Source organism: Mus musculus, chromosome 14, assembly GCF_000001635.26.
Source record: "Mus musculus strain C57BL/6J chromosome 14, GRCm38.p6 C57BL/6J".
In the NCBI taxonomy this organism is placed as follows: domain Eukaryota; kingdom Metazoa; phylum Chordata; class Mammalia; order Rodentia; family Muridae; genus Mus; species Mus musculus.
The window spans coordinates 77311339-77323436 of record NC_000080.6 but is presented as its reverse complement, the minus strand read 5'-3'; the positions used below and the strand labels follow the sequence as shown (position 1 = coordinate 77323436).

General features: G+C 41.6%; 1 protein-coding gene across 35 annotated transcripts in view; it reads right to left on the bottom strand.

Annotated features, from left to right (window-relative positions):
• Enox1 (ecto-NOX disulfide-thiol exchanger 1) overlaps window positions 1-12098 on the bottom strand; it is a 565516-nt gene that overhangs the window by 398327 nt on the left and 155091 nt on the right. For 20 of the 35 annotated variants that reach the window (XR_003950850.1, XR_001781120.2, XR_383180.3 and 17 more), the window contains exon 3: window positions 11313-11378. The gene's annotated coding sequence lies outside the window, so the exon portion shown is untranslated. Of the gene's footprint in view, window positions 1-11308; window positions 11379-12098 lie in introns of all 35 variants that reach the window. The other 15 variants (XR_003950851.1, XR_003950849.1, XR_383179.3 and 12 more) reach the window with 1 other exon arrangement.

Here is a 12098-nt window from a genome sequence, read left to right as displayed (position 1 = left end):
TGATATAATGATGACTAATAAATGGTTTATTTTCCCAACACACCACCAATTTAATGGTGGGATGAAAATCTTTCTAGGGTGTATCTTGCCAATGCATATCATTACTAAGGGATATCATGGCTGCTATACAGTTTTGGAGCCATCATTATGAACATGCCCCGAGGTCCAGCACTGAACACAGCTATAGTTAGAAGTATACATCACAGGGGCTGAGGCTGCTGATCACCGGAAGGGCTAGCTGAGGACAACAGTCAGCTGAGAACCACTGTCTGCTTCTTGAATTAGACAGGTGGGAGGATGCCTGGTTGGACAGATTGATGAATAAACAGATATACTCCTAATGTCCAACCCTCCTTCTTATCTTCCCTCATTCCACACATGAACTTCAGACCTGCCTCAGGACTCATGTTCTGGACACAAACACAAACTCTTTTGGCCCAAGCCAGCACTGAGTAACAGGCAACAGCCACAGAAGCCCTCCTCTCCTGATACCCTGAGTAACAGCCAATCCAGGAGATGGTCTCTTTGCTAACATGGATGTGAGCACCCACCTCCCGTTCATCACATGTTTTTCAGTATCACTCACATTCCCCTCCTGATCCCCTCTCTGCCCATCACCCTGCTATCTACCTTTCTTTGTTCTCCTTTCACAATGTCTATAAAACGCCCCCCATGGACAGCCTGCCAGGGGGCAGGCACTCAATCAATGTAGGAGGTCCAGTCCCCGCAAGCTATAGACCATTCCTTCACCTGACACTTGCCCCAACCTCTGGGCCTTTTTATGATAACATTGGTACATATAGGTACTGCTCATCTTCGGGGCCAGCAAACCCACAGATCGCAATTGGTTACTTTCTACTTTCTCCATAGATGAAAGTCTTTTTTCCCTCCCTTGCACTTCTGCATGAGATATTCATTAGATTTGTCTTTGCCTGAGTGACTCATTTGTAACTGTGCAGGGTGATATCTTAAAAGTCCTTTAGTGGTTGGGGAGATTGCTCAGTGGTTAAAGTGCTTCCTGTGCAAGCATGAGGGCCAGAGTTTGGACTCCCAGAGCTCATGCAAAGGTAGGGTGGATGGGGAAGTAATCCTAGCCTCTAAGGGCAGAGCCTGAGGAAGCTCGGAGCAAGCTTGCTAGGTGGACTAGCCATGCCAGTGAGCTCTGGGCTTGACCATAAGAATCTCACTCAATAAATAAGGTGTAGGAATTAAGGATTATTCTTAACATCAAACTCTGGGCTCCATATTATATATATATACACAAACACACACACACACCCGCAAGTGAAACATATATAAACACACACACACAACCAGAAAAAATAGAAAAAATACCTTTAATATATTTTGTATTGTATTCCTAAGTTCTATCCACTGGTTCAAATTTTGACAAAATAGATTTTGGGTCCTTACTTATATTTTCATAGATAGTTTACTTCTGAGCATAATGAACAAAGCCAAGAGTTATAGTGTCATGAATGAGTGACTTTGTCTTTCCAGAGACTGCACCGCCACCATCCTGATACTGTCCCCTTGGCTCCTGTCAACAGCTCATACATAGACTAAGACTCAAATGGACAAGGCAAAGTGGGATTGGACACACCGGATGACCTTCTCCACGCAACCTCACAGATGCAACTGAAGAAATACTCACTTTCATTTTCTTGCCATTTTTGTTTAATCATTTACACTTGAACACAACTATAATTGCATTGAAAAGAGATTTACTCACTATTTTGCTATGGCCTAAGAATTAACATAAGGTACAGCAACACAGATGCTGAAACTGGCCACTAATAAAGTAGGAAAGCATTAGTCCCCTCTACTCTAGGATGCTTCATCATACACATCACACGTACATTCAGGGAAGACATAAGTCAATTTGCCTGAATTTCAAATATTATTTGTAGAGCTGTTTTATCAGAAAATAAATTCCAATCTTCCACGGTGTTGAATTGTTTTAGTCTCTCCTGAGTTTGTGAAAAATTCTGCTAACATTTTCATCTATTTCAAATTAACATGGCAGATTTCCAAATATTGGGAATTGCAAAGTGCTCGCTCTCAGCACATCCTATCAACCATCTGCTCTGACCATCCGGGAAAGGTCCAGACATCACCTCCAATGTGTTATTATAAGTCAAAGTGCTCCTGGCATTTGTGTAATGTTTTCTCAGCATTTTGCACATGATGAATGGGGCTGTAGCTCTCCCAAACAAGGGACCTGCTGATTACATGCATGTGGGTACTCTTCCTTTATATTCAACTGTGTATGTTTATATTTGTCCGCTCACCATCCCTCCCTGCTCCCATCTCTCCTCAAATGCATGCATCCCTCTCATACGCACACATCCCACGGACAAATACATTTGTCTCAGGGAGCCTGAATCCCAACATGCCCAGAAAAACAAAGGTGTGGTACTATTTCACACTGACACTGATATATTCTACACTAAGTGAATTTAGAGAATTTTAATTTTCTCTTAAGAACACAGAGGTATTAACACAGTGATTAATTATCAATATATTTACTTGATTAGGTCTTCTTCATTTCACTCTTTTTTTTTAAAGTTTTGCATCATGGCCATTAGCCAATCATAGGAGGGCACGAGGAGCTCACACAGATGAAACTGCAAAGTTATGAAACAGATGCCAAAGGTTTTCTCCTCTTACCCTTCCAAATTAAAATATTTCCCACACGTCCACACTCCTATTATTCAATTTTCTGCTAGTATTTACCAGAATAGGTAAGTTGTTAGAAAACAAAGTGACAATTTCCCAGTGTAGATATTAAAAATAAATCCTTCATTGCCAAAGAACATAAAATACTAGTGAGCATATGAATTTCAACAAAGAGTGAACTGTCAAACTGCGACAATTTTAAGGAAGGATGATGATAAAGTTGTTGTGGCACTGAGCATAACACTCAACAGAGTTCCATGCTGCCAGTGATTTTTAAGCCAGTATAGAAATGCCGTATAGAAAAAGTTCAGTGAGTGTAGCCAGGCAGTTATCTCTTGCTCTCCCTTGCGAGAGGTTTACTAAATTTTCATTTAGAAATATATGGGAAACCAAGTTAGAAGGAATCCTGCTTTCCCAGTTTGACCAATAATACTTCAGCACAGGATGCCCAGAAAATGCCCCATGCCCCACCTTGACTCAGACATACACAGAATATATACATATACATATATGTGTGTGTATGTGTTTTTATATATATATATATATATACATACATACATATACATACATACATACAGGCAGACACACACACACTGGCACACATACAAGGAGAATCATAAATCCATCTGTCAGGTATCAAAAGTGCTTAGAATATTCCTTAAGTGTAAATATTTAATGTTAAATGCCTAACATACATGAAGGTTTGAAGAAAGAATCTTGCAAACATGGCTCTGTCACACATCTGATTCTGGTACCTCTGGATGTCTGAATGTAAACGTCGTTTCAGATTTACTTCATAATAAGAGAAATCAAGTCACAAACCATGTTCTCTCTCTCTCTCTCTCTCTCTCTCTCTCTCTCTCTCTCTCTCTCTCTCTCTCTCTCTCTCTCTCTCTTTCTCCCGGCTATTTGGATGACTTTGAAGACCTATTTACTCTCTGAAGTACAGTTGACTCTGCAACCTTATATTAGAAACACACATTTCTTATATTTTAAATATCTTAAGTCAGCAATTTTTTTTTTTAGCCACTTCAGATAAAAACACGTTACACCACGTAATTCAACTTCTTTCAACAGAGCAAGCTGTTCCAATGTATTCAACAATGCTTCTTGGGCAAAGCCATATTACACAATGGTGTTGGCAATGACAGGGTGTGACTTAACAATCAATGACATGTACAGTTTGGGAAACATGCAAGCCTTCCCATGGCTGCAAGACTTGCCTGGAGGCTTAGGCTTGCCCCTAACATGGTTCTGCATGCTTCTTCATGAGATCCTGCAGTGTTACGTCGCCTTCCAACCTACCAACACTGGGCGCATGAACACACACCTGTCTGTGCTTTCCGCGCTGCCCAAGTGTCTGGCAGCACATTCAGAATGTCTCCCTCCCTTCTTGGCTAGCTCTGCAGGGTTTCTGAACTCTTTTGTATCTGAGCAATCACGGCCATCTTTACACATGATCACTTGTGCTATGATACTAAAGTGTTCTCGGAAATGCACTTCATGGGCAGAGCTGAGGTGGGGTGGACACTGGAGAGGAAGCCAGAGGAAAGCCATTTATTTCTACTGCTCCAGAAGCTGGCCTGTAGACATTGCCAGGGAGGACAGGCAGAGCTCCTTTCATAAGATGTTCCTAACAAGCAGGTGGAGGAGCAGATCTCTCTGAGACCAAGCCATCTGACACGTAAGAATTTTAGCAACAAATTCACAGATTTACACCAAAAGCTGCTGCTTCCTTCTTTCTTTCTTTTTTCTGATTGAGAATGTGGGATAGCTGCAGATATACTTCAGTAGCAGAGGCCTGTGCATTTCTACCATGCAGAATGTCCCGGGCTCAATCTCTAAGGTCACACACATGAAAATAGAGAATTAGGAATGCAATTGGACTGTTACTCATAGACAGAAACACAGACACGTGGATTTAAGTGAACAGAAATAACATAACTGGTAGCTTAAAAAACTGCTATTAACTACACACAGAATATTAACCACAGGGAGAAGGTGGTGACTGTTAGTTTCAAGAAGGTTTAGAAATACAATTTTGAGAATTTTTTTTAAGTGAGGTCAGATTTTATGTCTCCTGAGAAAGTTGTTATCCAAGAACTGATCGTAATGTATACTTTAAAATTAATCCATTTCCTTTGATCAAATTTATATAAAGGCTTTGGTCCGCTAACCAATTAATTATCAAAGCAAGAGCAGCAAATACTTTTACCCACTTAGCCATCTCTTCAGAACCAAAACCAATTTTAATTGTTTAGATATAAACATGTTCAGTATAAGGTAGCTTTATTGAAGCTATTGTAGATACCATCTTCTCAGTGGTTTTCCTCAGTGAGATTTTGCTGCCATGATTCTCAACATAAATTAGCTACATTGATTAACTATTCTGTCCACCACACTATAGAGCTAGGTTTCATAAACAGGATATAAGAAACACTCAAGTCACTCACTTACAATGGCCTTATGCTTAGCTCTACAACACCATCCATGAAGCTACCTTATACTGAACCTATATATCTAAGCAATTAAACATCAGTGTTGCTTCTGAAGAGATGGTTAATAGTGTTAGCTGTTCTTGCAGAGAACCAGCTAGCTTCCTAGAACCTATGATTAGTAGCTTACAACCACCTGTAAATACTACAGTTCCAGGGTCTCTGATGCCCTCGTCTGGCCTCCTTGGGTGTCCACACACATCTGCATGCACACACTGTCAAACAGACGTATGAACGAGAATAAAATAAGCACGTTAAAATCTTGTAGTACTTCTTTGAAAATCTGGTACACTATGCCTTGATCAAATTCACTCCCTCCATCTGCTTCTCAGTTCCCTAATTTCTGTGTCATTTTGTTTTTGTTTTGTTTCATCTATCAAGTTCAGTTTGTGCCACCCAAGTATTCTTGGATGCATGATATTCTCTGGAGTATGACTGAATTACCAAGGCATCACTCTTACAGAAGATGGACTCTCCAGCTTCCAGCAGCTATCAGTTGCTGATACTCCCTCAGCTGTCACTCCATACCCACTTTCCTTCTCCACACTAGGGTTTGGTCTGGCTTGAGCTTACAAAGAGCTTGGGCATGCTGTAACAATCACTCTAAGTTCACATTTGCACCTGTCCTGCTGTGTCCAGAAAATACTGTTTTCTTGTATTTATCAATTGCCCCCAAGACTCTTTCTGTCCCCTCTTCCACAATGATTCCTGAGCCTTGGGAGGAAGGGTGTGACCCAGATGTCCCATTTAGAGCTGAGCATTCTGCAGTCTCTTACTCTCTGCAGTTTGGTCAGAGAATTGTCCGTCTCTGTGTTAAGCACCATCTACTGCAAATAGAAGCTTGCCTAATGCAAGCTGAGCAGGGCATTAATCTATAGGAATTATGATTCCATTTAGTATAAAAGATACGCATGTATCAGAATAGTATACATTCTCCATTAGAGCCTGTGGCCTGTCTAGTCACAAGTTCATGCTCAAATATGGGTTTCACCTTGGGGAGCAGGACTTAAATCCATCAGAAGGTAGTTGGTTACTCTCCTAATGGTCATGCCACTATTGTGCCAGTGGGCATGTTTTACTGGGCCAGTTGTTATTATAGCTAGCGGGACTCACAACTGGGTAAGATGGATAATTACTTTTCTCCTTTGGTAGCACCTCTGAACACTAGGAAAGATAGCCAGTAGGTCAGTAGGTCAGTAGGTCAGTAGGTCAGTGCCATCCTGTTGCTGAAAATGTTCTAAAGTTAGATCATTATAATTGTTGCACAACTTTGTACATACATGCTTAAGGATCTTTGAGGGAATTTTCTAGCATGTAAATTATCTCCTAATGACACTATTTCTAAAACATAAAGTAAAAGTACTTTTTAAGAAGTCCAACAGAACTAACAAATCTTTACCTGCATCAGTGATTCTCAACCTTCCTAATGCTACGGCCCTTTAGTACAGATCTGCATGTTGTGATGACCCCCAACCATAAAATTCTTTCATTGCGATTTCATAACTGAAATTTTGCTACTATTATGAATCATAATGTAAATATCTGATATGCAGAATATCTGATATGTGACCCCCACCCAGTGGAGTCGTGACCACAGGTTAAGAACCAATGACCTAGTTGTACTAAGAAAAAAAGAACACGCAACATCAAAAAGAAAGTCATTATAAGGGAAGCCGCAGAAATTAAAATGTCAAGAGGCTATTATACACAAATGAAGAAGGCAGTGTTAGAAAAAAAAAGTTAACTTCCTAGGAGCACATAATCTAGAAAAATAATTACTCAGTAGAAGTGGGGGGCAGTGAGATAGCTCAGCAGTCAAGAGCACCTTAAATAAGAACTTGAGTCCCAGGAGCCCCATGGTCAAAAGGAAAGTACTGATTCTGGAATACTGTCCTCTGCAATATAGTGCATGTACACACACACCACACACACACACACACACACACACCCCAACGCACACACACACACACCAGTATGCTAAATGTAATAATTGTTTTAGAGAGAGAAAATTCTAAACAGAAAATTATCAAGTGAGATGAACTCAGTCATCCAAACCCTGTCAACTAAGACCCAGGCCCAGGAAGTTTTTAAAGTCACGGATACTAAAGGAGATCACCAAATAACTGGAAGACAGAGCCCCACCAGGAAATCTCTTGTCACCAATTATCATTCGAGGACCTGGAATGGATTACATCTAATTGAGTTGTTGACTGGAGAGGTCCCCCGGGAATCCCCTAGAAGTTGGTGCCTACACAGAACCTTCACTCTGTATGCTAGCTTAGAACAGCACTTTTCATGCTACTAAAAAGAGATACATAAACATGAACCCAGCTATGAACCCTTTGATCTACGATAGTACCCTGCCTGCAAAATATGCTGGCACAATAAATGTATCTAAAGTGTATTTCTTAAAAAAAAAATTCACTTCTATGTGTATGACTGTTTTCCTGCATGCATGCATTTTCACAACATGTATGGCTCATTTCCATGAAAGCCAGTGAATGGTGTTCAGATAGCTCCCTGGAACTAGAGTTACAGAGAGTAGTAAGCTGCCATACGGGTGCTTGCAGCCAGGCCCTCTGCACAAGCAGCCAGCGCTCTCGAGTGTAGACCATCTCCATAGCCCTGGCTTGCATTTCCTATAATACACACATTTGCCAGTTTTAAAGTCTACCCTGACAGTTGATGTCTTAATTACTTGAATTTGTTCTACTGACTTCTATTGTTTGGTTGTAAGTTTACCATCTTGGTTTTTTTCCCAACTCTCATTTTTTCAATTATATATATGGTTTTTAGCTGGGTTAAAAATGTAGAATTCCACATTGTCTTAATGTTTTTCTTGGCACAATTTCTAGTGCTCGCTCTAGGTATTATTCATATGCGTACATAACAGACATAGTCTTGTTGGTGGCATTTTAGCAATGAAGTGAAGTCCAGGAAATTTATTCATCTTGGTATTTCTGCATTCTCATGTAAAATATACTCAAAGGCTTTCTTCATTGTCTTGGACAGACATGATGGAGAACCATCATTATCATTTCAACACCACACCTAACTCATAGGGCTCAGAAGGAACGGGGACACCTATAGCACTTGGCCGTGGTTTTGGTCACTCTTCTTTCTTCCTTCCTGGGTTCCCAATGTCCTTTCTTTAACTGTTTCTTTTGTGTTCAGAGAGAACTTTCTCAAGCTCTGTCTTTAGGCCGGGTCTGCTGCCGCTCACTCTCAATGATGAGGGTTATTTTGCTGGCTCAGCATTGTTGCTTCTTTCTTACTCTTTTTTTTGAGTATCTGGGACACATAGTACCACTTCCCTTTGCTTCCCATCATTTCTGGTGAACAGTACTCTACCCTCCTGCTTAGTTCACAGGTAGAGAGCACTGCTTTTCTCTTATTCTGCTCAAAAATTCTTCTTCTTCTTCTTCTTCTTCTTCTTCTTCTTCTTCTTCTTCTTCTTCTTCTTCTTCTTCTTCTTCTTCCTCCTCCTCCTCCTCCTCCTCCTCCTCCTCCTCCTCCTCCTCCTCCTCCTTCTTCTTCTGTTCGACCCTAACTTCTTGGTGTAGGTTTATCTGTGTTGATCCGGTTCAGGTTAACTGGCAGTCTCAAGCTTGTGGCCCCAGATGAAGCAAAGGTCTTCAGCATCACTGTCAGAGCCAGCAGATCCCTGGGAACTCCCCGTGAGGTAATCCCCCAGTGCTCTTGAGCATTCATTCTGTTCGCTGGCATACGAATGTTCATTTGTTTGGTCTATACAGGTTTTTAGTGGTCCCCAGTGAGAAAAATTGGCAAGGCCCATCTATAATAACCTGGAGATATATGTTTTTAATTTTGATAGTTGTTAACTAATTGATTTTCATAGACGCACTAATTGGCCTTTACATTTCCATTGAACCAGTTATTTCTGCAGATTCGACATCGCCACATGCTAACGGGTTCCACTCTAAGAAGCTGCATGCTGCCACTTATTTTCCCTTCACACCAGATCTGTCCAGGTTATAAAGGCTGCACATCAGCCACTTCACAGCCAATTTAAGAAATTCTAACAGGAAGCTGAAGCATAAATAAAAAGTAATTGAGTGTATAAGTGAGTGTCTAGTAGATGCTTCCTTCTTTGATTAGTTGCCCCATTTATTTAATTTGAAAGCTGCTAGTGAGCTTTTCGGAGTCCCCTTCACTCACAAAAAAATCTACGACACCAACTGTTCGATCTAAGAGGAGAATTTGATTCTGACTCCAGCTATCTTCTTTTAATTAACTCTATCTACAACATGCTGTATTAGGTTTTTGAGAAATTCTTTACACTTGTCACATTTTACCAGGATTACTTCCACGCCTCCCTATTTCCCTCTGAGCCTATGCTGCTTTTTGTCTGTTTTGTATTTGAATGAAGGGTGGACAGCGTAGTACTAACATTAGCTCAAAGAAGCTGCCAGTGTCCTCCTACCATGGGCATCATCTTAGAGGCTCCAGGAAGTCCATTTGAGACACTGGACAGTCAACAGCAAGAGAAGTCTACTCGCCTCTGTGTCGCCCTCACCCTTCACTAGATCACATCTTAGTCCCTCGGGCTTGCCTGTCTGGTCCTTCAATATGACTCAACACTGGCACAAACCAGGCATTCAGTGAACAAGACAGGAACAACACTGGTAAAAGTAGGGGTTGCTACTGTGTTAAGGAATACGATGGAAACAGACTCTCCCAGGGAAAGCATCCCACTGCTCATCCAGCCTCCAGGGTTTTCAATCAAAAACCTGAAGGTCCAGCTTTACAAGAAAACTCATATGTATGGAGGCAAAATATTACTTAGTTGTGAACTTTTGTTGGAGTGCTAAGGAGCTGTGGGGATACATGTGTAAAATCTCCTAATATTTGCTCACTGGACAGTATTTACAGAAGAAAATAACAAACACACAAAAAATGTTACTTCGAATGTCATCCAAAACTGTTACTACAGGTTTCACCCAGCTATGACCATTGGTCCTGTGGAAGGGGTACTTTGCTCCAGGCTCTCCCTCAGCAATTGTTTTCTCTTTATAAAATGGGCTCATATCATAAATATAATTGGGAAACCTTTGCTTTATTCACTTATGATAATCTGCTTCCCCATTTTGTTAAATGGCCTTTAAAAGCTTGTCTTCGTGGTTACAACAGCACTGTACCTTAGAAGGGGCCATAATTTATCCGAACATTCCTTTATGTGAGGACACTTAAGTTTCTACACTGTTACCAGTTTCATTAACACCATAATGCAAATCCTCTTACCCATAGCTTTTACTTTATTTTCTCTTAGAGCATACTGCTAAAATCCACATGACAAGATTGCAGCTCCCGGCAGCACGATGCCCTCTTTCAGAGTGGGAAATGCCACCATGGGTAAACCTGTAAAGCAAACTTACATACCCTCGGCAACCAACTAGCGAGCTTCAGCATACCTCCTTCCTGGGACAGAGGAAGCCAGATAAGCCTGGTACCTTTCCCAGCTTGAACAAAGATGTACTTGTCTCCCTGGCACCTTGGGTCGCTTGTGTATCCCCCCTCTAGTTCACAAACTACGAGAATATTGGGAACCAAAACGAGAATGTGAGTCTGTAGAGAGATGGAAAAGCGTTTTGTACAATGTCCAATCTGAAAATTATTCAGGGACACAGAGCCACATCCACACTGGAACCGAGTATCGTCTTCAAAATAAAACCCATGCAGTGTTTATTTGTGTGTTATGTTTTATGATTATATACGCTGAGCTTGTTTTCACAGTCAAATTCTTCATTTTGAGTTAAATGTTTTCAATGAACACTCATAATACTACCTTCCCCCGGGTCACCACTCCGGGAGTCTGTGCTTTATTCTTGACCGGGCGGAGAATTACATGTGTGGGTGGCTAAGTGGCATGTGTGTCCTGCTCACTTCCCTGAGGTCTCTGTGCTTTGTGGTTAGCTGTCACTCATCTTAGAGCAAGTGAGTTACTGAAGTAAGGGGTTCCTGCCACCACCTGTCATTGCCTATCTGTCTATCCCAAACCTTCATCAAATAAATGAATGAATGAATAACAAAACATAACAAAACAAACAAACAAACAAAAAACAAGAAAAGCCAGAATCCAAGACTAGAAAACTCCCCGGCGTTCAATTACTTACTCACATGGGGTCTGTTCTTCCTTCCACCCCCAATCACCAAACAAGGTCATCAACTTCTGGGACTCACAGTCTATGAAGAGAGGAAAATGAAAGTTAGCGGACAGAAGACAGACTAGAGATTCTGAGCATTTCTAATGAGCATGGGCCACAGGAGCTGGTGACAGTCATTGTCAATTCAGCTCTGCCAGCCTTGTAACCAAGTAAATTCCTCTAGGAACACCACAAAGGCTTCCCAGTCTTCTTCACGTATAATGCGGTGTCTATCTTTTCCTGTGTCAGCACTGGTGTGTAAGTGGAAAGTTAGGAGAGGCTGAGCCAGAGCCAGAGAGCCAGAAGACGGTGTAAACATGTTCTGTTGTCATTGGAAGTCAAGTCCAAGACACTACACAAATGGGTTGTAAACACGAAAGGTGTGTGCGTGTGCACACAGCCCTACAGCACCTCTTTGCACCGCAGTGTGCACACTTGTTGCTTGCCAATCAAGCGTGGCAGCTCTTGGGGTGGGGTGGGGGAGGGGGTATTAATTCTCCCATGGGTGGGGCTTCTGTGCAGGGAACAGGGACACATTTCTATGGCAGCTGTTTTCAATGCCAGATGCAAAGGAAGACAGGCAAAGGGAGGAAAGCAGTACAGGATGTGGAGTAGAATCTGCGTGGAAACACATGTAAATAGTAAGTAACAAATGCGGGATTAATACCTGGGAAGTGGAACAAATGAACAGGGTCCAAGAAGAGGGGAACCGTGCAAATAACCAGTGGGGGAAAGAGGCTTCACTGGGAAGGACACGCAG